Genomic DNA, 27,717 nt, shown 5'->3' on the forward strand with positions numbered 1-27,717 from the left:
TTACCCTGTATAGGCCAAATACTCTTCACTTTCATGAGAAGCCCCATTAACTTTACTGGGACTCACAAGTCAGATGAATAGAATTTGGTGCCCTGTATTTAACAGGAGCAGTGGGATGGAGTCCACATGTATCAACATGTGAAGAATTTCTCATTGTAGAGATATAAAATGTTGCTATTTATTAGTTTGCACACACTACAGCTTATGAAGACGATATATGTAGAGGATGGTCAATTTATTACACTTATACTTGTCTGTTGGAATTTCCTACATTTGCACATGAAAAGCAAAGTGTTGCATGAAAGTGAAGGACAGCTCAAACTGTAGCTCTTTTTCATCCCTACAGTCAAATGATGTCATGGTCTGCTGGCTGCATGATGACTCACACCTGTGTTTGTCAGGCAGTGTGTTCACTCACAAGTGGTTCAAACCATTTGATTAATTCACTGGCATCAAGATAATGTGCATTTAGATAGTGAATATGCACAATGTTATATTATTGACCCACACAGGATATTTCTTCCCCAGAATCATAGAATCATAGAATATCAGGGTTGGAAGGGACCCCAGAAGGTCATCTAGTCCAACCCCCTGCTCGAAGCAGGACCAATTCCCAGTTAAATCATCCCAGCCAGGGCTTTGTCAAGCCTGACCTTAAAAACCTCTAAGGAAGGAGATTCTACCACCTCCCTAGGTAACGCATTCCAGTGTTTCACCACCCTCATAGTGAAAAAGTTTTTCCTAATATCCAATCTAAACCTCCCCCACTGCAACTTGTGACCATTACTCCTCGTTCTGTCATCTGCTACCATTGAGAACAGTCTAGAGCCATCCTCTTTGGAACCCCCTTTCAGGTAGTTGAAAGCAGCTATCAAATCCCCCCTCATTCTTCTCTTCTGCAGACTAAACAATCCCAGCTCCCTCAGCCTCTCCTCATAAGTAATGCGTTCTAGACCCCTAATCATTTTTGTTGCCCTTCGCTGGACTCTCTCCAATTTATCCACATCCTTCTTGTAGTGTGGGGCCCAAAACTGGACACAGTACTCCAGATGAGGCCTCACCAATGTCGAATAGAGGGGAACGATCACGTCCCTCGATCTGCTCGCTATGCCCCTACTTATACATCCCAAAATGCCATTGGCCTCCTTGGCAACAAGGGCACACTGCTGACTCATATCCAGCTTCTCATCCACTGTCACCCCTAGGTCCTTTTCCGCAGAACTGCTGCCTAGACAAGTCCCTTCTCTGGGGTCTAAATTGGCTCGTACCACTCAAGAAAGATCTTGGAGTCATTCTGGATAGTTCTCTGAAAACTATCAATGTGCAGCAGCAGTCAAAAAAACAAACAGAATGCTGGGAATCATTAAGAAAGGGATAGATAATAAAACTGAAAATATCATATTGCCTCTTTTAAAATCCATGATACGTCCACATCTTGAATACTGTGTGCAGATGTGGTCGCCCCATCTCTAAAAAGATATATTGGAATTGGAAAAGGTTCAGAAAAGGGCAACAAAAATGATTAGGGGTATGGAATGGCTGCCATATGAGGAGAGATTAATAAGATTGGGACTTTTCAGCTTGGAAAAGAGACGACTAAGGGGGTATATGATAGAGGTCTATAAAATCATGACTGGTGTGGAGAAAGTAAATAAGGAAGTGTTATTTACTCCTTCTCATTACACAAGAACTAGGGGGTCACCAAATGAAATTTAAAACAAACAAAAGGAAGTATTTTTTCCACACAATACAGTTAACCTGTGGAACTCCTTGCCAGAGGATGTTGTGAAAGCCAAATCTATAATAGGATTCAAAAAAGAACTAGGTAAGTTCATGGAGGCTAGGTCCATCAATGGCTATTAGCCAGGATGGGCAGGGATGGTGTCCCTAGCCTCTGTTTCCCAGAATCTGGGAACGGACGACAGAGGATGGATCACTTGATGATTACCTGCTCTGTTCATTCCCTCTGGGGCACCTGGCATTGGCCACTGATAGAAGACAGGATACTGGGCTAGATGGATCTTTGGTCCGACCCAGTATGGCCGTTCTTATGTTCTTATAGCTTATAACCCCAACAGAATCATGTACCTCACTTACTTTAATTTTAATTTTATTTATTTTGGTGAGTTTAGTGCTGGTGAAAGGTTCTGGATGATATTCTAGGAGACTAAAATCTTCTATTTATCCACAATAAAGGCTGTGGCAGGGTGTGACACGTATCTGTATCACCAAAGTGCCTCAAACCTGCTCTAGAAGGGCCAATTCTAGTCAGGGAGTTTCAGTCTCCATACTCACTAAGCCTTTGTCTTTACTAATACAATTGCCAACAAACCAACTCATGATTACCCACCATTCTCTGGAGACAAGTGGATGTCTGTGCACTAGGAATCAGGTGAAGACCACCCGATTTGTGAATTCAAAGTGCTGACCTAAACGTCTCTCTTCTGCCCTTATGTACCTCTTCTACTTGTCTCACCTTGCACTGACTAGTTGTTTTCCTTTACACTGAGAAGTCATCTCTGAAGGCCTCTTATTTTAAATGATGTTGCTAACTATTTTCTGTTCAGCACAGATTTAGGGTGACTGACTTCATTTACACCAAGGCATTAGTTGATCGTATCTCTCTTCCCCGCCTTGGTTTCTTTTCAACACATTAAGTATTTATGATGAAACAGTCCATGGAAAAGATGTTAGGATCATAGCAGTGCTCGGAGACTAGGTTCGTGCAGGATGCTGAGGATATTGAGCCCTTTGCCATGAGGACACCAGGCTGGCTATAACCAGAAGTCATTACCAACCGATGGTTATTCAATGGCTTGCACAAGATAAAGATTGGCTTGTTTCATGAAGCCCATTAACACAAAAAGAAGACTTGTCTGCAGTCCGAGCAGAGAATCAAGGAGTATAAGAGCACAGAGACTGAACTACTGTCATTCTTAGAGACAGATTGTTCCCCCCAGGTTAGCAGTAAGGGGTGAATCTCAAACCAATCAGAGGTCAGTTAAATATGCAAACAAAATTTGGATGCTTACCCAAAGCTCATCCAAGTTTCTTCAGACCACAAAACTGGACAAATGGAAATTGCATGAGAGAAATATGTAAAGGAAAAAAAAGTCATCCAAACTTTTCGGCACCTCAAAAGGATTGGTTTTAATTTGATTCTAAATAAGAGTACAGGTTTGGCAGACAAAGCATCTACTGTTTTTCCCCCAAACTTGCTCACTCTTCCCTAGAGGCTGAAGCACAGTGAAGAGGCAGGTTGGGACAGCTTTTACTGCTATTGTCCAACAGAAGTCTTCAATCAAGCACAAAATTCATTTTTTTTGAAAGAATATCAATGTTTACTCTCCTTTCAGTGAGTCTAACTCTAAAGAATAAGGCCTTTGAATACATTGTGATAATGGATAGAGTTTTCTTATTATTCCTCCTCTCAGAAAAATCATACACTTCTAAATCAGCTGAACGGGAATGGAATTCATGAAGTGGCATCAGAAGAGTATTCACTGTTTGAGCGGTTTATGAGATAAAGAGATTTTAACATCTTTGGCTCAAGTAAGGTGGCAATGAAACCAACTCCCCCACTTCTTTAGATATTTTGAAATAAGAAGTATAGTCCAATCCCTCAGTAAGTGCTGACCTACAAAACCCCCTGGTATTAAATCCTGAGTTACTACTATATATGTTCAATGCACTGATTTGTCAGAGAGACCAGTACAAAAGTAGTGTCCAGATAAAACATTTTAAGAGTCGGTAATTTGATACAAAGGAAAGTGGGGGAAAGATGGACACATCTATCTAGACATACAGAAGTGGTTTAAAATATGCAACCCAAGTGCAAGTACGTTCATCTTATTTAATAAGGCATATCCATGGGCAGCTTGAAAGAGAAATGCTAAGCAAAGCCAACAAAATTAGAATGCCACAAATGCAAAAGAGACAACACCTTTGCAGGATAATTAGAAATCATGGCTCTATTTAAAACATTTATCTGTTGGGTATTTTAAGTATACTGGGGATTTTCTAGGGCTACTGTGAAGTTCTACTGAAATTCACTGAATTCTATATTAAATGAATATCTTCTGCTGCTAGTTGACTAGTACAAACATTCACATGAGTAAATTAACAAAAAGTTACTAGTTGGGAAGCTAAATATTAAACAAGACTGTCAAAACACACATTGTTAGAAGAATCAGAGCACCCCCATAACGGAACACAAATCCATGGATTAAATTAGCATGTGCCTATCTGGACTAGAAAGGAAAAACTAACACACTGATCTTGGCAAACACATTTTTGTCACATTTTTGGGTGCCACCCAAAGTAAAAGGAGGCTTTGTAATAGAGTGGGGCACAGGAGAGCTTTAGAAAGTAAGCTACATTGGCTGCTAAAGAGGAGGAATACAGAGACTTAGCAACACAACCTAATACTGCACAACCTAAGGAACAAGTAGTATAGCAAGCATCCACCCAAGAAATCAGACAATAAATATCACTTAGAAATTGTTCTAATGAACAATTAGTATCTCCCATATAAAAACCTGCTAGATGATTTGGTGTGTGGTTATCCTAGGTGACTTGTACATTGCTGACTAGATACAACCCATGATCTATAAATCTTTCACAATAAACCTTAACAGGATTAGGGATGAAGGAGCCACCTTGGCAAAAACGAAAGCTCTCCCAAACCTTTGCTTCAACTGAACTCTACATTTTGAGATTAAGACTTGTTAGGTACACTCCCACCAACCCACTACCTTTCATTGGTAGGATCGATACCCACTACTGTCCTTCTTTGGGGGTTGCCCAGTATTACAAGAAATGTGATAAATCTCATTATTACATGATCAAGGGTTTATAAAATGCTCGCTGGGTGGCACCACTGTGAAAAACTGTTCCACATTTAAAACAGGATCTTGTTTCACCATCTCGTAGTGGTAAGAAACTCCCTGAAAAGACACCTATTTTTTTTTAGAAGGGTGGGGATATCTTCCTGGTGCTTTCAAACTAAGGTATAAAAGGTTCATTCACCATCATTTGGTCCTTCTTCCATACAGTGCTTTGTAGCACAGGGCAATTGTGGGATTATCATTTCTATTTTGGGGAGAGAAGGATTAACTTGTTGTCATTATCTTACATTTCACTGCACTTAATTGCATAATTCCTCTTGCCTGCAAATGGATCTAGACAATGAGTTGCTCTAGAGTTTACTCTCATCTATTGATTTCATTACCCAACACACACAAATTTAGTTTCATTGCCTAGTCCCATTATTTTGCAGCAACTTCTTCACAGCCACAGATGTGGTTCGAGTGCTGACTGTGAAGAGATGTCCATTAGTAACATTCTTCTTTTCACAAAAAGAACAGGAGTACTTGTGGCACCTTAGAGAGACTAACAAATTTATTTAGCGTCTCTAAGGTGCCACAAGTACTCCTTTTCTTTTTGCAGATACAGACTAACACAGCTGCTACTCTGAAACCATTCTTCTTTTCCAAATTCACAGTTCAGAACTTCTGTCTTTGACAGACAAGCTATTTCTTTGCCATCTCTGTTTTTCACTCATAAACTGAGTTTTGCAGATAGGTCTCTATATTCAAAGCTTCAAGCATCCCAAGTAAAGTATGTCTCTGGCTTCCATGCTGACAATCCTGAATTTGCATCTTTCCACTGAGTTCCCATATTGCCTCCCATTCGTGTTTGTAGTTTGGCTGACAAAGCCTAAAAGTTGGTAGCTTCTTACAACTTCCCATTGTTACAGTTTCAGCATAGGAGTTACAGCACTTCCCCCGATTTCAGAGAGAGACACATCTTCTACTACTTTCCTCAGAACTCTAGATCAGAATACCAGCAGCATTTCTCTCCTCGTCCTTCTACGTTCCACCCATTTCATTCCTGGAAATTGTGTGGTTTCCCAGGCCCAAGAGTAGTAGTGTCTCTTGAGATGAACTTTAGAAATCCCACCCACAATCAGGAAGGGGAGGTTAAAGTAAAGAATGAAAACACCCTAAAGAAAATGGAGTTTTAACGTGGACTTTTTCCTCCAACGGAACCTCAGAGACTAACACAGTGCGGTTGAGAGTACGGGAAGGACAGACAGAATGTAAACAGAAGTATCCAAAAAATGATAGAGTGGATTGGGGAGAGAGGTACAATGGAAACATCTCTGAATCTTTACTACAGAATCATAATCTACAGAGTTTAAGATATTTTCATTCCGTGCAGTGTTCAGTTCTCAAAATCCTTGTCTAGTAATAGCATGACCAGCTTTTCCAGGCTGAAGCATATAATGATTACAAACTTGACGTGGACAGTGCAAAACAGTAATGTATCTCAGGTAGTAACTGTCAAATCAGATATTATCAGGTCAATTCAGATTAGGAGGGACACTAATTCCATTAAACAAGCAACTATCCCCCTTCAACTGCAACTAGGCTGACCAGACAGCAAGTGTGAAAAATCAGGATCGGGGTGGGGGGTAATAGGAGTCTATATAAGAAAAAGCCCCAAATATCAGGACTGTCCCTATAAAATCGGGACATCTGGCCACCCTAACTGCAACTTCTTGTGACACTTCTAAATTGATTTATCCCACAATGCACTTTCACATGTGCAGTCTCTTAAGTCTATTATACCATTAGCTACAAAACTGTACAAATTGCTGGGCAGGGACAAGTTGATATGTAAAGTTAATGTGGCAGGAAAAGAGTGGTGAGTTGCATTCACCCAGAGTAAGTATACTCAATCATAACTATAGCAACTATAACAGAATAGATGTAACCAATTTGTTGATGCTTTCAACAGCAACCAGAAAGCTATTTCACATCTATCAATTTTTATCAAGATTTGTTGATTTTCTTTTATGAAACTGAGTGTAGGACTACTAAGGTTACCAGGGTATTTAAACATCTGAAACATACTGCAATCCTCCTAAGTGGTTCTAGAATGCACAGAAGGTAATGTCAACAATCACGGTGTGGTGTGTGTTTCTTTTAGAAGATGCCCTGAGGTAACACATATGAACTATGGACAAGGGGAGCTGCCATAGTAAGAGCACTATTTATGCAGAATCTCCTGAACTGGCATGAAAAGCCTATAGTTTATTAGCATGAAAGTTACAGTTCAGAGCTCAGTTGTGCCTCTTACAATCACTAGGAAGCAGCACTAGGAAATGATTGCAGCAGATGCCCCGAGTGCAATGCTCGGAGGCATTGTACCTCCAGAGGCTTTGGAGAGACGCCCCTTACTACAGCTGTTGGAGGGGTATAGCCAACACTTCCCCCAGTGTGGCCATCTTTGTCCTCAAGGCAAGTAGGGCCATCGCCCCACACTCATAATGCACACAGGCGCGCACACACACTCCTACCCCTTCTCTGGGCTGCAAGCACTATCAGCAGGCAGTGCTAGCAGTCCCTTCACTTGTGTTCCCCAGGCCTGCAATCAAATTACAGCTTCTCCCTGTACCATCTCTCCCTGCCAGAGCAATCTGAATCTGGCCCTAACGTTACAGTATTTATTCCACCCCTTTGCTCATTTTATTTATTTATTCATTGTACTTCCCTGCAATTCATGGGCTAGAACTAGGGGTGTCTTTGTTTGCTTATTCTGCATTTCAGGTATACCTCCTCCTCCCATACTCAGTGCAAAAATAGGAGTTGAGGATGCCCACCAAAATAATCTAAAACCAAAATATGCTGAGCCAAATTCATCCCTAGAGAATGAATTCACTCCACTGCCTTCAATGTCATTATACTAGGGTGACATTAGGCTGATGTCTTCATTGTTATTACTGGCCAGTTTCCACCAGTAGGACTATTCGAGGAGTAAAGTACTACCCATTGTTAATAAGGGTGGAAGAATCTGGCTTTATGTCAATGTCACTGTCTTTACTGTCAATATGACTTTGGCCCACCATGAAAAAAGCAGTATGATTTTTCTGTCCATGGTGGACCAAATTCATATCCAACTCCATATCCGTTTTCCAGGGAAAAATCAGATAAAATGTCACAAAAAACTTTTTGTATAACAAGGTTTTATAAAGACGGTTGCTCGCAGGAGATTTGCAAAGACACAAAGGACAGTTAGGTGCCCAACTCTCAGGCACCCACCTCTCATTTATGTCACTGAAAATCTCCCCCTAACCCTGCAACCGTTGTTATGTAGAGACAGCCCTGACACTGCTTGGGAGTGAGGTAGGTTATATAGGAGGTCAGACTAGATGATCACAGTGGTTCGAATCTAGGATACAGAATTCACACAAATCAACCAACAACAAAGAGGAATTTTGGAGGGTAAAGCGACACTCAAATGATCCTCCTGAATCCTATATTTGAAGCCGCTTTCCTACATTTTCTTTTAATTTTCCACTATACATTTGCTAGCAAGATAAGGAACACACACTTTGATTTCCAGACATAGTGTTACACTAGGAAAATACTAAGACTGTACTATGTGATATCTATAATAGCAAATGTTAAATCCAGTCTGGATACCAAGAATAGATCTCTTAACATTGAAGTATACTCAGTTTGATCTATTGCACTAACACATTTATGGTCAGATACTGATATCCTTGATTAGTATCTTATCTGGGAATTGTCACATTGAAATCAATGGCACTAATTCTTGAAGTGAGGTACTACTTAAGGTGGGTAAGGGTATCAGAATCCAGTCTGACTTTGTCTATTTTACACACACACACACACACACACACACACAGAGCTAGATTCTGATACACACGCATAACCTCTGTAGCCCTACCCACCCATCCTAGTCTCAATAGCTAGCCTAGTTCAGTTTCCTTTCTCCCCTTCATTAGTAGATACCTGTTTTGCAGAGCAACTCTCTCACCTACAACATCAAAATCAACTAATTCAATGCTAAATTCCTGCAGCAAACATGTCTTCTCCTTCACCACTTTTAAATAAACAAATAGCACAAGAAACAGAACAGAATTACAGTATGGTCATATTTAACTTTTAAAAACAATTCTAGTACCACAGACCATCTATCAGCAAATGATATTTTACAGAAAAATAAGCATGAGTGGTAAAGAATAGTGCTTTATAGTTAGTATTATTTACCATACAATATTATTACCTTGTCATAAAAATCATCTGCACATACAATCAAATCTCCCTATGGTAACTGATGAATAGTACAAATATAAATAGAATAAAAAGAAACATGTTTATTGTGACAAAAAAGGATACATTTTCAATTAAGTACATTGCCTTCCCCAAAAAGATTTTTTTTATTTGACAAACTATTATAAATAGGTAGTTTTAATTTTACATTTGCCAACAGTGACACCTGCTGGAAATCACTGTAGTCATGTTTTCTACACTTTCAGACAGATGCCATAACATGATAGATGACATGGTACTGTGATTCCACTGTGTTCGCATACACATTTGCCAACATAAGGTTAAATCTTTGCATCAAACGCTTAGCTTTAGAGCGAGTACATTAAGGAGCAGTGATATTCAACTAATCTTTTAGCACCTGTTTGGAGCGTCAGATTAGTATGTTTGTACAAAACATTTTCCAGTTTTGTCTCAAATATTTTTTAAGTATTATTACACTTATGAAATCAACACTTTGGGAATTACAATGACACTGGGACTGTGAAGGGCCTATTAGGTTTTCTTCCTTAAATCTCCTTTTGAGTGGTTTATAAAAGCAATTTGTCATGCAAGCTCTCAATCAAAATTTCACAACCAAACTCAATAGGTTCAACTATATTTTGGGCAGACAGTGATTGTGCAGACTGGAAAAAATAAAGCATTTTGGCTTCTAATTTTTGAGGACTCTTAATGTAAATATTGCTTCCTTTTAAAACAAGTTAAATCCATAAGATGAAGAATGCTTTTGCACTAAAAAGATGGGAAACAACTGATTTATTTATATGGAAAAATGGCTAATATATATCATTTCTTTTCATACTGTTTTCAACACACACTGAGTTGCATACTACGTATGGATCTTATGCAAATGCCCTTTGATTTCAAATGAGACTTTGCATACTAAGGAGTCTATTTTCCCATCAATGCAGAAGAGATTTACGCACATAAGTCCCATTACCATTAATGGGACTCACCCACATAAATCCCCTGCACACTGATAGACCCTTAGGATTTACATTGAAATGGGTCCTTTAGAGCCATTACAATGTCAACCTTTTGCCAGGATTTTGTGTATTAACAATACTAAGTAATACGTGGCAATCTTAATGTGTAAAATCCCGGCAAAAGGCACAACAGAGTGATATCAACAGACTAAGACATTTCTTGCCTTTACTCAGTTTAATTCAGATCCTTAATTCTACTTTATTTCTTGTATTTGATATCCATTGTTTTCTCTATAAAAGACAGTACTTTATTGTATTCTGAACATAGGTCCTCTTTCTCGTAGCCCAGCACTGGCTAAAAGCTGGTCCAGTAGATTGTAAATACATCACACATACATTAGACAAATATTTATCAGGGATGGTCTAGATAATACTTAGTCCTGCCATGAGTGCAGGGGACTGGATTAGATGACCTCTCGAAGTCCCTTCCAGTCCTGTGTTCCTATGATTCTATCATTTTCATTTTGCTACTGATCACGCTTCCCTCCTGTGAACTTGCTTTCTTTAGCTGGCTACCATCTTGCAGGCCATCCTCAACATAAACATAGGAGGTGGGGAAGCCAATTTCACTGAAACTGTAACAGTAGTGTTAGTATATTAATTGGTGTTAGTGTTAGTATATTAATCAGTGAGCCATAATTTCCCAAACATGTTGCCTTTGCCTCATAGGTCTAGAAGTAAAGCGGATGCCACCCTCCATTCCTGGGCATGCTGCACAGAAAAGCACAATACTGTTGCTATGCCAACAAACCAAGTACAGTACCATTGCTGTGCCATTAAAAAGACAGCATTTACCACCTATATTGTCCAAAATATTTTATCACAGATATATCCTAGGTTAAGTAAAGAGAAATACCAGTGTGATGACCCACTGTAGGATCTTAAATTTCTATCCAGTATTTGGATGACATTCTGAGTGCACACTGACCTGCTATTCCATTTCCCAAATGAATTCCCATTTGAAAGAGTTTGTCTGATTTTCCATTGGGCAAGACTATAAGACATACACTGTTTTGGACCTACAGATTAATTTCTTCATTTATACAGTGTGGTGAGATGTGCTAGGGGCTCCAGAAGCAAACCAATATGTACAATGAGCAAAGGAGTTGTTTGGTTTGGGTTATTTGCTGGTCAACTTTTTTATTGCTACTGTCAAAGAAAAAATGAAATACAGAAAAATTATGACATCATGAACATTGTGACAGAACTGGATAAAAACTTGGAAATTCCCCTTAACTCTGATATGTTGATGTACAAAAATTATGCATAAAACTACAAACTGTTCTCATATTCATACAATGCCCTAAGTAAAAGAGTGATAGAGTGGAGTGGGAAATGTACTGAGAATCAAGCAACAGACTCATCCTAGAATTTCTCCCATTCTGTTGCACTTTGTGTAGGATATTTCCCCCCTACTCATTTGATAGATATTCAGGATGGGAAACGTAGAATCCCTGTGTGTTAATCCTGATAATTAGTTCAGGATTGAATGATTAATAAGTTAAAGCGGGTCAGCTCATCAGCTGAGGAGAGCTAAAAGAAAGACAGGAAAAGGAAGAAGGGAAGGCTGGAAGACTAGAGAAGCCCAGGATCTGAGAGAGATGAGATGCCACAAGTTCTGCATGAGGACTGTTTCCGGAAAGGAATCTAGGGTGAAGGAACCCCATCCTGTGACAAGTGGGGGCTTGGATCTTCCACTCTCCCGTGTAGAAGGGCTGGAGAGGAGAGCCAATGAGAAGGCATGGCAGACTGGGCAGCCTAGAGGAACTCATGCACTGGGTAGTGGAACAGCAGGAGGAGTTACAGAAAACTCCCCAAGAATTCCAACAGACCCAGTGTCAAGAGAAAGAGCCCTTGTTATCCTGGCAAACAGACCACCACCACCAGAGCCTATAGGAGTTTGCCGTCAGCCAGACAGTTACAGCAACAGTTCATGGAAAAGCTATTGATTCTCCTGGGGGTGGGGGGTACCTGGGCAGTGGGCAAAAAACCATGCAAGATAGGCCTGACAGATGAGCCCAATGCCTTTCTATTAACATTTGAATGGGTAGTGTCAGAGGCAGTCTAGGAGAAGATGGTATGGGCCCTGCATTCGGCTCCCCACCTCTCAGGATTCAGAGTAACAGCCATGTTAGTCTGTATTCGCAAAAAGAAAAGGAGTACTTGTGGCACCTTAGAGACTAACCAATTTATTTGAGCATGAGCTTTCGTGAGCTACAGCTCACTTCATCGGATGCATACCGTGGAAACTGCAGCTCACTTCATCGGATGCATACCGTGGAAACTGCAGCAGACTTTATATATACACAGAGAATATGAAACAATACCTCCTCCCACCCCACTGTCCACAGCAGGACAGTGGGGTGGGAGGAGGTATTGTTTCATATTCTCTGTGTATATATAAAGTCTGCTGCAGTTTCCACGGTATGCATCCGATGAAGTGAGCTGTAGCTCACGAAAGCTCATGCTCAAATAAATTGGTTAGTCTCTAAGGTGCCACAAGTACTCCTTTTCTTTTCACCTCTCAGGAGAAGCCCAAGTCCCTTACATGACACTGAGCAGTTCACAGGCAGCCAGTTATGATATTGTAAAAGCAACCATCCTAGACCAAATAGGGCTGTCTCCAGAAAGGTACAGGCAGAAGTTTTGGTTGGCAAGATGGTCAGAGGGGACACATCCTAGGGCTTTTGCCCAAAATTTACTGATTGTCTGGACTGAGGCCAGACGACCGAGGAATTGGGGAGGTTATGGACTCCATGATTTTGAAGCACCTATTACAGTCTCCCTGAGGTCAGCAGGGTTGAGTGCAGAGACACCTTAAAAGCTGCCGTAAAACTCACTGAGAAGTTTGTGGAGGCAGGCATCCCTAATAAACCAGTCCGTCCATTTAGAGGACATGATCCTGAGAGGAAAGGAGGGGAGCCTCCAACAATAAAGACACCAGGAAAGAAGAGGGAGGACAAAAAGGAGACCCTTGCCCGTACACCCACAAATTGTGTGTAACCAACGTGGAGGTTCCAGACACTTGAAAAGGGACTGCCCTGATATGAATTTAATTTCACTGAGTTCTGTGGTTGGACAGAAACCCTTTGAGGGCAGTCAAAACAGACAGGCACTATCTCTGAGACAGACATCCACTATCACTACCAACAAAGGATGGCCCTGATTGCTCAGGAAAAACTGGGGAAAACTCTGTCAGAGGGTACCAGGAGAGAGAATAAAACCGATGTGTATTCACCAGGAGGAGAAAAATCTGTACAGTGGCCAGAGTACCTCTGGAAAGTTGGGGAACATTTAGACGGAAGCAGGTTGGGGTTATAAGGGCCTTGCCCCACCTGGTATTAATCACAACAAATTGGAGCCCTTTTCCTTTAAGAAAGGGGAGGAATGCCCAGAGACCCAAATGGCCAGAAAATGTAGGCAGGCAAGATATCACAGAATAGGCCCAGAACCCACAGGGGGGATAGAAAAAGAAGAAATGGTTAGGGGACATCCTATTCAAGAGGCAACCCAGGAACCCAATGGCCTGGGGGAAAACTCCCAAGGTCGAGGATAATAAAAAGTGGCCAAAACTAGAACAAGGTTTTGTAGAAAAAGTAGGCGAAATGGTACGTGAAAAAGTTGACGTCCAGAGCCAGGACAACTGAGTGTGATGAAAGCCAGGATAACCTGGGTGAGACATCAAAAACAGGGAATAAGCCCAATGAGGCAAAAAGATATCTGTGGTGTTAAGGAAGCTGGGCAGAGACAGATGTAGGGGTTAAACCCCGCCTCCCCCCAAATGAATGCAGCTACTGTGTTTGGAAGATGGTGAAAGCTTCCACAGCAATACCAGAGAGCCAGTTAAAAGCAACCCCGGCCACAAGAGGGGACGGTAGCTCTCAGAGGAAAGACTGAGCTTGGGGGAAGGAGAAATGACCCTGGAAGGAAAACAAAAGGCAAGGGAGTGGACGCAGGCATCCCTAATAAACCAGTCCGTCCATTTGTGTGACAGAATGAGAGTGGCCTTAGACTGGCTGACCACTCTGGGCACTTGGTAACCATCCCCACTTGGGGAAAATTAGGGAGATAATTGGTTCAGGATTAAATGATAAACCAATTAACAAGGTGGCTCAGCTCATCAGCTGAGGAGAGCTAAAAGAGAGACAGTAAAAAGGGAAGGCTAGAAGGGCCAGAGAAGCCCAGGATCTGAGAGAGGTGAGATCTCTCCCCATCTCATCCTGTGCCTAGGGAGAATGTAAGACCCTTGAGCTGAGGGGAACATGTTCTGCTATGATCACACTGTTTGCAGAGAAGCATCTAAGGTGAGGGAACCCCACTCTGTCTTCTAAATTTTTGAACCGCCCCTGCCCACACCAGAGAGAGAGACAGACAGACAGACAGACAGCTGATGTTGCCAACTCTCCCCAGTGCATTGAATCGGGCAATTCCAGTAGAGCAGGTAGGAAGAGGGAGGAGTGCAGACTGACTCATTCACGGGAGTGGTGGAGAAAGGAGTGAGCAGAGCTGCCCTGAGCTTTCAGATTCCTTTCTGCTCCCTTCTCCACCCTCCCTTTCTTTGAGAATGGAGTTAGCTGCTCCTTCTCCCCTACCCAAAATCTCTGTGTCACCTCCTGTAAAGAGGCAGAAAATCTCTGCCTGCCTCCTGCTGACATACTTTGGTAATGCAGAGTGTAACTCTAGTTCCTCCATGACTTCAGTGTCATCTTCTTCACTAAACTAGTCAAAATAACCTTTTTAGCTATTCTTGCCAGACAAAAAACATTATTAATATATGTTAAGGTTGTGACATGAAGTGACAGAAGCCAGGAAAATTTAAAGTTAAGGCTGACACTATATCCTCAGTTCACGCCATTGGGATAAGACAAGACAATGGCAGTCTACACTTTGGAATTCCCAGGCTTTTGTTAATTTGTGTCACAACCTTTCATACGCTTTAAACAAAGGGTTCTCTTTTCTTTTGAAAAAAAAATTATCTGTGAATTTTCTTTTTGTAATATTAGTTTTAAGGTGTTAAAGTCATGGAATTGTAGGAGACAGGTACCCTGATAAACCTTAATGACTCCTCTGGCACTGGATAATTTATCTTGTAGCTAAATTGGGCCAGATTCTCACAGCCCAATGTATACAGGTGCCAGCCGGATTTTCTTCCTAGCCTTTGGTTCTTCTACCACCCATGAGCAGACCACTATATGAGCCAAGAAAGAAAGAATAATCCAGTATTTAGGGCCACCAAACTCAGGTTCAATTCACTACTCCACTACTAACTTCTTGAGTGACTTTGGGCAAGTCACTTAGTACCTCTCTGCCTGAGTTCCCCATCTGTAAAACAGGGATAAGAGTACTTCCTTACCTCACAGGGGTGTTGGGAGGATAAATACATTAAAGATTGTAAGGCACTCAGCTGTGACTGTAATGGGGGCCATGTAAATAGCTATATAGATAGATGGGTTATTTCTGCTTAGGTAGGAGATGTAAAGCATATGGGTTATCATTGCCTTGAGCCGCATTAATAACTCAAGTTTTATACAATATCCCTCTAACATTACAGATGTCTAGTTCTTTATTTTAATGGGATGATATAACAGGTCTAGAGCAATGTACTCCAGCACAATAACTCCTGCGCTCACTCCTACCCAACCAATCTATGTGTTACCACTGCTTTTCATTTCAGAATTTCTTTCTTAACCTCTATATTTGTTTTATCTATTTTTATGTAATTCCTATTAAGAAAATAACTCTCATTTTGGATAAAAATTTATTTAGTCCCCTTCATTCCCTAACTCATTTTTCATACTTGTAAAATGGGGGTAGTAATACATAGTCACATTACAAGGGTATTGTGGTTAGAGAATTAGCATAGGACTTGGGGACCTATGTTCACCTCCATATTCCACCAAAGGCTTCTCCTATGACACTGAACAAGTCACTTAGACTCTCTGTCTCAGTTCTCCAACTGTAAAATGGGGATAATAGTACTGCCCTACCTCATAGGGGTGTTGTAAGGAAAAAATACATTAAAGATTGTGAAGTACTCAGCCACTACAGTTATGTTTGGGGGGTCAGATAAGTACCATAGATTTGCAAGTTTCCTCAGAGAGCAGGGAGCAATATCAGGGTAAAAACTTTGTGTTTATCATCAGTCAATGGTTTGTTTTGAAAAATGTCAATATTCCTACCCCCCTTCCTTGTTCCCACAGCAGAAGTCAAATAAGACTTCCACCGAATGCTGACCCAAGCTTCTAAGAATCCTGCAACCCCAGTCCCCTATGCCCCTTCAACCCAAAAGGAATTAAAGCTGGTGAAATGCACATTATGCAGGATGCAAGTGACTCAAGTCCAGCCTTGTCTATGTCTGAAAGGTTTACTGTCCTAATAAGGCCAGGCCCACTGAAACTGGAGGAAAGGGGGGAAATATTCTAAAATGACTTATTGCCAAATTTGGAGTCTTGCCTTGTCCATTTCCAATGTTCATTGTCCCAGCATCCTCGAAGTGGGATTTATTTAACATTTTGTCTGTTATCTGCAGCGCTTGGTTTTGTTACAATACCACCAGCTGACATGATGCTACAGAACAACACGCTAGTCAACCAGGATTTTGGAGTTTAGAGGCAAGGCACAGTAGTATTGCAACACTCTGTGATGGGAGGGAGAAGGGAAGACTATAAGTCTGTGAGAAGGACTAGACAGATCAGTGTGTCCAGATCAAGAACCAGCTAGACTGATCATTCATCTCCCTAGCTGCAACCAAATCATCAGATTTGGCTCAATATAAATATACCTCCCCCGTCAAAACAGATGCCAGCCTATTCTGCAGCCCTTACCCCACTGCTCATACTGAACATTTATCATTGCCTCTTCACCATGTCTGGCAACCCCTTTAGTCAGGCTCTTGGTGCTTCTATCTTGGGCACTTGTGGTTCAGCAGCATGCTGGGCATTCCAGGCTTTCACCAAAAGAAGTTTAGAAGGCTCAGAGATCTGAAACATTTCATAAATTAACACAAGCATGCTTGCTGCGGACAGCTGGAGGGACAAAAGGAAGACTATTCAGAAAATCTGGAGAGCTGAGTTACCAAAGTTATGAGGATGCTGGGGCCAGTTTTTGAAGGACAGAGTCATATTCTCTAAACATAGCACTTTAGGGGTTCCTCATTAATGTTATCCCACACTTTCAGAAGTGTACTCAGTTTACAATGAGAGAGCTGGTTTTTCCAATTTCCCACCCTGCAAACTCATCTGGAAGTCATGATGGGTTTTCTGACTCATGCATCACCCCCAATAATAAAGATTCTGCATACCTACACCAGGCAACTGCATCCCTGTTATACTAGGCAGCCCCATTGGCTTCAAGTTATGCCTTCAGTTGCACCCAGCTGGAACTACTGTCAGTGGAAGAGCACAAGTATAACAGAGGGCAGCATTAGAAGACAATGGGTTTGCACAAATTTGCTCTGCACCTGGAGATGAGTTCATTACCCTACTGATGGTGTACGAACCAGAAAACAAGAGAGTGAACTCTCATAGAGGTGTATTGGTTCTGCAGAGCTAGCAATAGCAAAGATGTATTTCTTCACTCAAGTCAGCAGATTTGACTCTGGATAAATAAAGGGGTTTGATTTTAGAAGTGTCCAGACTTACACAGCTACTGTTCAGATTAGCACCACACTATAAATGTCAGGGATTTAGGAAAATGTACAAAATGTAGGATGTTTATCCAAATGGAACTAAACCTTTGGAATTTCACTTTTTTTACCCAAGAGATGTATGTCAGAACCGGAAAGTAAGCCTTCTGACTAATGGTCAGAGCAGAAGTCAAGAGTTAGATACCAAGAAGCTGGAGTCTGAAGCAGGCCAGATGTCAACACTGAGAGTCAGGAGGCAGGCAGGATCAGGTTACCAAAAGATCAGAGTCAGACAGTAGAACCAGGTATTGCAGGGGAAGCTGTCTTAAGCAAAGGGAACCCAGTTGCATGGATAACTTCCTGGTCCTGTGCATGGTTTAAATGGAAGGTGGGAACTAATCATGACCTCCACTGTTCTGCCAATCAGCTCCCAAGACTGTAGTCCTCTGTCAGAGTTCAGCTTTTATTTTGACAAGCATTTGTAGGTCACTATGTGGCAGCTTTGAGTGCCCTGGCACTTAAGAGCCCTTCGGTCCAGGGTTCAAGACCTGCAGTCCCTGATAACATACCAAGAGGCTGGTGTACTTTCTCTCAATCTTAAGTACTTATATGGCTCCCATGACTGTAATAGCTGAGCACCTGTCAATCTTTAATGTATTTGTCTTCAAAACACCCCTGTGAGGTTGGGCAGTGCTATTAACCCCATTTTACACATGGGGAATTGAGGCAGAGTGAGAGAGACTAAATGACTTGCCCAAGGTCATATAGGAAGTCTGTGGCAGAGCAGGGAATAGCAATCTAGGTCTCCCAAATCCCAGGCTAACACTTACCTACTGGATCATCCTTCTTCTTTAGTTTCTAAGCAGAGAAGGGAGTTGCAAATGCAATATTTTTCTTTTCCCTCAAAATCTAGAGGCAAAATTACAGATATAGTGTCACTTTGCACAAAGCCCCAATATTGGGAAATTTGGCCAGCAACAGAAACTTGTCAAAAACAGCTATAGCCCCATGCATGATTAACTACTGAAATAAGTATCACTTTGGGGAACAGAGTACCAGAGATATTTGGGTCTGACAGTAGACTTCCATAGGGGGATCACATCAGCAGGGCATGTCTAGCAGTTCACACAACCTTTAGTGAACAGGGAGACTGAAAGAGCATTTCAGACCCATTATAATCTGCTGCAAAGTTCCGTTCACTTATATGCAGCTCTCTTGGCCTACAGAGCCACGTCTCTATACATTCTATGTGCAGCAACCTGGGGTTATTTTAAAAACAGTCTGACTCTCTACCCTATCCACAACAGAGTATACAGACCCCAACTTAATAGTGTCCAAATTCACCCATCTTCCTGGGACTTTACTTGTAATTCAAAACAACCTCATCATAAACTGTAGCCTAAGCTTTCTCTCACAGCGTGGGTGTTCCCGTGGATTCATGCCAGGATCACTTCTTACCCATAAAGACACTCCACATTTCTTAAAAGCAAGTTACAACTAACTGCACCTACTTGCCAGCACAACTGAGCAATTGTTACCCTGGATATCAATGCAGAGTTGTAGCACCAAAGCCTGGTGTGGTTTAACAGAAGAACACGGCATTCCTGTCTAAAGTCTTGAAGCTTGTCAACCTGTTAGGCCATTGCAGCTTCTGATAGACTATACACACTGCCTATCTACCCCTCCAGTTTCTGCTGCACATTGCCAGGTAGCAAGAAATTGACCTCCTGGGAAACAAAATACCTTTGGTTTTGGGAGACCTTCATAACTGTTTATTAAGGCAAAGTTACAATAATATGTAAACATACTACATCATACATTACTTATTCAGGATCAGGTTAATATTCAAAAGAACCTGGCTAAAGATTCTGACTTGCTGGCTGCAGAGCCCTCTTCCTCTGAACACACTAAAAAGGGTGACCAAATTTCTAAATGCTTTTCCTCTTTTTGGCTCTTCTCTTGTGTACCTACTTGGTGGGAAAACTGTTCCATTATATTTAGTCTGCAGAAGAGAAGAGTTAGGGGGGATTTGATAGCAGCCTTTAACTACCTGCAGAGGGGTTCCAAAGAGGATGGAGCTAGGCTGTTCTCAGTGGTGGCAGATGACAGAACAAGAAGCAATGGTCTCAAGTTGCAGTGGGAGAGGTCTAGGTTGGATATGAGGAAACACTATTTCACTAGGAGGGTGGTGAAGCACTGGAATGGGTTACCTAGGGAGGTGATAGAATCTCTATCCTTAGAGGTTTTTAAGGCCCGGCTTGACAAAGCTCTGGCTGGGATGATTTAGTAGGGGTTGGTCCTGCTTTGAGCAGGGGGTTGGACTAGATGACCTCCTGAGGTCTCTTCCAACCCTAATACTCTAGGATTCTATGACTGCCCCTATTTTACTATACCACAATTCTATCGGAGGAGGGGTCACATTTTGCAACGATGTGCAATACAAAGTCTAGTACAAATAGTAAAAAAGGAAACTTCTTGCTCTGTTTAAAATGTAGATCCTTGACTGGAGTATTAAGCAAGAAGGTCAGGGGATCTCTAGGAAGCCGACATTTTGTCATAAGATGAATCTCTTTAATACTATGCTCCCCAAACCGTCAAATTCCCAGGCCGCACATTCAAGTATGTAGCAAAGATATGAAGGGTTTTAACTGGAGCCAAATGCCACCCACACAGTCATTTATAAATATTTTCTTTATGAGCTACACAAATTGAAGATATAGAGACCCATTCATCCAGATCAGCTTCTTTGTCCAATTCTCTCTCCCATCTTTCCATTTGGCTAGTTTTCTAATCCACATCTTTTTCAATCAAAATTGTAGAAATTAAACCTTTTGTTCCAACTTGCTCCTGAGTTGTCGTTTTTTCTCTTTTTTTTTCTTTTTTTAACTACACACGGAGATTGCAACCTGCCACAGCTTCCTCCCTGCCCATGAGTGTAGGTACACAACAACACAGCAGCAACAGTGGTTCAAGGATCTTTTGTTCCACTATCCAACACTGTAAAGCCAAGTAATAACACTCAGACAGTAGGGTCACTTCTTTTCATCATATAATCAACCTACATCACAATTTTTAGCCAGTGCCCAGCCCAGGATAATTTGCCCAGATCAGTTCCTCTAAGATGGGAAACAATCACCATTACAAGGTGTTGGTCCATCAAACCATAAAGACTGAACTTATGAACTAGGACTGGGTCAAGAAGAGAGACTATTGGAAAGCAAAATCATGTTTATAGGCATTAATATCTAAAACTGATATTAGTAGCCAGTTAGAAGAATATAGAAAAACTATGTGCAAACAAGCTATCATAGAAATAAGATCATTCTATTAGGAGTTAAAGGTCTCAGAATGGCTGACAGAGCACATAATACATTAATGACAGGAATTAAGTAGATTAGTACAGTTCTGGATCCTAAAAATTTAAAATTCCACCTGTCCCAGAGAGTGAATGCCACTGAATAATACTAGGGACTTCTTCATAAATACACACACATCCCTTTCCAGTATTTGGCATGTAAAATGGGTTAACTCCCATCTTGGGAGATATGGCAGGTGGCAAAGAGTCAGAAATATCTTTTAGGGAACAGCATTAAATCACATCACGCTCTGCAAGTGGCCTGACGATGGTATTCACACGTTCATTTTCTGCACCAGTTAGAGTAGACTAGGCTGCAGGTCGATCATGCAACAAGCAGCCAGCCTGTAAGGAAGCAGTAATTCCTGCCGCAAGCAGAGTCTACCTCTTCCTTTTTATCTCAGTATCTTAACTATTACAGTTCAGGTCTCACATCATGTTACTGGTGATGCTATTACATTCACACTCACTCTCTTTCAGAGAAGCAGAAAAACTGGCACACCCATGACATACTTCCCATATTGGAGGGGTTGCACTGTTTGGGAACTTTATGGGTACACCAAGGTACAGCAGGTCAACACAGAAACACAGTTAAAATGTTTATTTACAGAGTCAGGGTCAGATGAACGGTCCACTGGCTAAGGGCGCTAGGCTACAACTCGGGAGACCTTGGGTTAAGTCCCTGCTCTAGCAAAGATTTCCTGTATAGTCTTGGGAAAGTCACTAACCCTCTCCATTCCCCTTCTAGAAAATGGGGATAATGGTACTTCCCTACTGCACAGGAGTGCTGGGAGGATAAATACATTAAAAATTGTGAGGTGCTCAGATACTATGCTGATGGAGGCCACATAAGTACTTCCTGTAGTCTGTACTTCATATTTTGGTGAGTTCTATTAACTCAAACAAAGGACACAGCCTGAGAGGAAGACACCGAGATATTTTATTTGAACTGCAATTCTTAACAGGACTCTATCGGTAAAAAGGAGAATGTGTTGCATCATCCTCCCTCTTCTTAAGGGACTGTAGAGCTGGCCATAAAATAATTGTTTAACAGTGTTTACAAAAGGTTAAATATAAAATCACTAGCTTCTGAGAGTCATACTGTCACGAACGACATGACTCCATCCTCAGTAGGTGTCACCTGACACTCGACTAGCCAACCAGACATGTGGAAATAAATAAAATGGCCCCAGAGACCATGAAGAGCCACAACCTACCCTCCTCCCACCCCAAATGGTTTTGTAAGAGTTTTTTCAGATATGGGTCTTCAAGGCCTTTAAGATCCAGGCCTTACATAGTTTTGCCAGGTAAACTTTTTTGTTTTCTGGTTTTTAAACATAGGCAAAATGTCATTTCACTGTAGCAAAGAGAATGGGGCAAAAATTCCAAATATATTTTTTCCATGAGAACTTGATTACCAACCTAGTCAGTTTTGCCAGTTTAAAAATTGTTTGCATCACTGTTCTAGCATCTGATATAATCATTTACAATTAATGCTTTGAGCAGGGGGTTGGACTAGATGACCTCCTGAGGTCCCTTCCAACCCGGATATTCTATGATTCTAATGCAGTTTCAAGTCCATTTTGCAACTGTGCTGTTATTTCGTGTACGGCTCACTCCTTGACTGGAGGAAATGCATATGTTACATAATATCACATAAGTAAATCTACAAACAATCTGCAAGGGTGCCTCTTCTTGTATTACAGGGATAGGCCGTTAGGTTATGCCATGTGTTCCCCACCTGGCAGCTGCAAACATCTGCCCATTTTTATAACTAAATGAAAAGGGAAGGGGACTCAAAACTATGAGGGGAGTTCCTGAAACTTTTTTTGGGGGGGCGGGCTGTTTTAACATGAGGTCATGTTAGAGAAAAGTGGAGTATGTGGGTCATGCTGGAGAACAATTTTTATATTCACTATGTGGACATCTTGCCCCAGTTGTTCCGAACCACTGTTCTGCATCCCACATCCCAGAAACAAGTCCTAACTTACCAGTGTTCTGGCCAACATATACTGCAGTTAGCAGAAAAAAAGCTTATATTTCTTTTATTAATCTGTTTCCATTGAAGGGTGTCAATGATGTGCTGATAAAATCAAGTTTAAAAAAGCCCTTGTTATTGGCTGGATAATGGAAACCCAGCCAACCACTTCACAGTGCCTAAAGCACGTAGCTCCATGTCAATGAATCCAGTTGGTGGTGAGGACCTCCAAAAGAAGTTCTGGGATTAGAGGACATTAAAGTGCTAAGAGTCCTTACCCATCTCAGTATTTCCTCATCACTCTTGGTACCTCTTCCCATTACTTCATGTTTACCCTACTCCTGCCCTGTTTCCATTACTTTCTGCCCCTTTTCCGCCCCTTCTTTTCCTTTTTAAGGAACAATCAAAACCAACAATCCTTGAAGAGGCACTTTACCAATTTTGAAATGGTTCTTCCTGGGAGCATTTTTCATAAGGAGCAGGCCAGCAGCATCATGAAACCCCACCTACATTCACCATGATGGGGTAGGAGGCCCTAAATAATCTCGGCGACTGTGAAGAATTCAGCCTGAAGGAAACATTTCTTGTAGGGAGTCCAGACCCTGGAGGGTACATGAAGCCCTGGAATTATCCTCTTCTACCCCATCTCTTGCTGCTTCAGTGGCTAGAAACATCAAGGCATTGGGGGTTTTAGGCTGCTGAGGTGCAATTTAATACTCTGCTCCATCCCATCCCAATTCAGCAGGGATCAAATTTGATCAACAACCGATATATACAATGTAGTTCAATGAAGCTGGCAGCCCCCTAACTATTGGGCGTACTATATGACGAGACCACTCACCACAGCGTGCATTTCCTTGTTGTTTGAACTAAACTGGTTTGTGTTCTCAGACTATAAGTCCTCCAAGGGAGGTAGTTTGTTACTTTTTTAACATAGCTTCTTTTCCCCTCCCTTAGCTATTACAATGGTTCTCTTCTGAAAGGCCAATACTGTATATTAAAAAGAATGTGCTAATTATGCATGAAAATTAGGCAAACAACTGCATGCACATTCGTCTGAAAGTTTAGGCCATTCTGTTGCCAAGAATCCCTTATCCATAAGAGTATTAGCAACAGGTGATGCAGGGCATCTTTATTACAAAAGCTGTTCTAGAGTAATGCTTCAGTAGGGCCATCCACAAAGTTGATCTCACAAGATGCTAAACACCCTTAATTCTCATTTAAGGCAATGGCAGATGGAGGGCTTCCACATCTTGAAAGATAGAGATCCTTAGATAGGGGACCAAAGTGCTTTACAGATATTAACCCACAATATTAATGCAAAGTGGGTATTATAACCATTATGCAGAAGGATGAACCGAGTCACAGACAGGTTAGGAGACTTGTCCATAGTCACACAAAAAGTCAGTAGCAGAGTCAGGATGAGAAACACTGAATGGAGGCGTAGTCCTCTGCTCTAAACTCTGCTCCACTCTTTAACCTTAGGCAAGTTAATAAAAGGGAAAAAGTAGCGTGGGGAGAACCTTTGCCTCCAACTATATGGCCCAAGGTTGAAATGTAAATGTTGTTATTCTTTATTTATCTGTATTGTTATAGGTCCCAAACTTCCCAAGCTGAATGGGGGCTTCATTGTGCTATGTGCTGTGCACATAAGAAGACAATCCCTGAGATCAGGTAATACCATGGAGACAGCACTATCTTGTTTTAATACTGTCTTCAGTATTAAATACTTAACTGAAATGTGTTCTCTCTGCTACATTAATTTATGGAGGCTATATCTTAATACTGTTTTAAAAGGTATGTGTGGAGGGGGGCTAAACAGACTCAAACTATCTAAAAAGCCAGGAGACAAGTGAATTTTAAGTCCATAATTTTGCCAAAATAAACAAACATTCTTGATTGTCAATATATAAGCCACTTTTGTAGAGCAAATCTTCTTTTGTTATAAGCGATTCTATCCAAAGCAAAATAAGTCAATTAAATTTATCCAAGATTACATAATTGTAAGAAATTTTCCCACTTATTCAATAAAATCATAGAATATCAGGGTTGGAAGGGACCTCAGGAGGCCATTTAGTCCAACCCCCTGCTCAAAGCAGGACCAATCCCCCAATTTCTGCCCCAGATCCCTAAATGGCCCCCTCAAGGATTAAACTCACAACCCTGGGTTTAGCAGGCCAATGCTCAAACCACTGAGCTATCCCTCCCCTCCAAATCATGAATGGTGTGGAGAAAGTGAATAGGGAAGTTTTCATAGAATATCAGGGTTGGAAGGGACCTCGGGAGGTCATCTAGTCCACCCCCCTGCTCAAAGCAGGACCAATCCCCAATTTTTGCCCCAGATCCCTAAATGGCCCCCTCAAGGATTGAACTCACAACTCTGGGTTTAGCAGGCCTCCCCCCCAGTGTTATTTACCACCTTCACATAAGAGTATGAGGAGACTACAATAGCTATTGTATCTCCTCAATCGACAAGTCATGATGATCCAACATCATATTAGATAGCGTAGCTATTAATTTCATGTATCTCTTTTCTTTCAAGTCAAGAAGTATGAAGAGTGACAGACTGTCACTGCTGCAGATCTTAACTATTTCCAAAAAAACCTCTTAGAAATATACCATTTTTGCTGTTTTATAAGTCAGTCATTAGGAGGCAGCAAATGGCTCAAAACCATGTGAGATGATAAATGTTGTAGGAAATTGAAAAGGGATAGAAGGAACTAGGAGTGGAAAATATATTCAGGTATGAAAGTGACTTCCTGACACTCTGATTGGATTGGAGATGTCTGATAAGATAGAGCAAGCACTTTAGAAGACCTTTATTAAATTATTTGGGATCTAATCATCCATTAAACCAGATCTAGATAAACTGCACATGGTTCCTCTGATGATTTGGTAATATTAAAGACCACAAAAGGACAGAAAATGTTCACCATGTATGACTTCCCATAATATGCTTTCTAAGTTGATGTCACAATATTACACACATGTATTCACAATGATTGCCAACCAAAACATGAAAACAACACAAAATATACTTCATACCATTTCATCCAAACCAAAGAATAGTTCATGACTGAAATATTATCAAGATATTCAACTCACTTAAAGTTTTCATTAACCTAGGTATAATTAAATATCAGTGCAGTTTTTTTTTTTCACATTTTACTTACAACGTGTTAATGGTAAGATCTTTGATAGGCTGTAACATTTATACATTTTCTCCAGTGTATAATATAAAACACAGACTAAACCAATAAGTTTCCAACATCAGAATTTCCACTGTGTCTGTGGATTGTTGTAAAGGAGAAACAATAATTGTTGCCAGCAAGCTTATATCATGTGCCGTCAGAAAGCTCTTTTAAAAATGTATTGATATCCATAAACACATAAGTGGAGAAGTGAGCAGCAATTTAGCAATCTATGCAAGTCTGTAAAGGTGAGAAGAATAAAACTATGGACTAGGTTTGCACAATTATGCATAACTCCATGTGTGGCATTTTCACATGCTGTACTATCCTCTGTATATATATGTAATATATCAGTACTATTACCAATAATGCTATAAAAGCATGCAGCTGTAGTAAAAAAACAAGGATATAGAAACAGTTCAATCAGAACTGGTATATTACATATTAATAAATGCATACTGCTGCATAACAGCAGTGTTAGCAATATGGCATTTGCAATTAATCTAATCCTTTCAGCTTCACTAGATTTAACATGAAATATTAATAAAAACAATGCACAAACTTACTATTCGTTAGATGTCCACTTTGTCCTTTGGTTTTGAGACAATGGGAAACAGTAACCACTAGGAAATCTGGTAGACAGAAATACAATAAAATAATAAATATTAATATACTGAAGAGAAGCTCTAGATTTTCTGCAAGTTCTTTTTCTCAAAATATTCCACAGGCAAGGTAAAAAAGTAAAGCTGAAAAAAATATATATATTTAAATATAGTCCAGCAGTCTTCAAGGATCCATGACTCCCAAACTTTAAAACAGTGAAAGACTCAAAATGTTGGGACACCGTGAATAGACCAAAAATCCAAGTTCTATATCACTAGTTACACAGGGTATGTCAGTAAGGAAGACCGAATCTCCAAAATAATGATTAATGTATTATCCACATTTTTCCCTCTCTCTCTCTCTTTCCCTTTCCATTCACATTTTTCTTCCTATAAAATGCCCATAGGTTTGTTCTTCCTTGTACCCTGACTCAGGCCTGGCTTTGAAATGCATTTCAATCTCTCAACACAGACTGCTTTCACTGCATTTAGAGTCCCACCAAGGCCCAGCTTTAAAAGCTACTGATTCATTTTTTCTGTAGCCTTCCTCACAAAAGAAGGGTATTTTGTAAATTACCAGCTCGTTCAGATCAACAAAAGGTACTTTCATAGAAAGCCCCATTTGATTTTGCTCAAATTTGATTACAAGGATGGAGAAAAGGAAAGGAAGTCAAAAAGAAAAACCCCAGATGGCTTTTTCATTCATCTCAGTGAATGAGCTTTATCTGTGCCTTTTGAAACTGTAGCAGTGGAAAAGCATTTCTGTTGGCTTAAAAAACTTGACAAAAATTATTGGTTTGCCATTTCTCATGTAACTGCCATTGGGAACTGGATGAAAAGA

General features: G+C 40.8%; 1 protein-coding gene across 10 annotated transcripts in view; it reads right to left on the reverse strand.

The window, feature by feature from the left end:
- SOX2 (SRY-box transcription factor 2) overlaps positions 1–27,493 on the reverse strand; it is a 374,692-nt gene extending 347,199 nt beyond the window's left edge. For 2 of the 10 annotated variants that reach the window (XR_007358597.2, XR_007358593.2), the window contains exon 1: positions 26,841–27,432. The gene's annotated coding sequence lies outside the window, so the exon portion shown is untranslated. Of the gene's footprint in view, positions 1–26,840 lie in introns of all 10 variants that reach the window. The other 8 variants (XR_007358603.2, XR_007358601.2, XR_007358602.2 and 5 more) reach the window with 8 other exon arrangements.
- Between the last annotated feature and the right edge of the window lie 224 nt (positions 27,494–27,717).

Source organism: Caretta caretta, chromosome 9 (assembly GCF_965140235.1).
Source record: "Caretta caretta isolate rCarCar2 chromosome 9, rCarCar1.hap1, whole genome shotgun sequence".
NCBI lineage: Eukaryota > Metazoa > Chordata > Testudines > Cheloniidae > Caretta > Caretta caretta.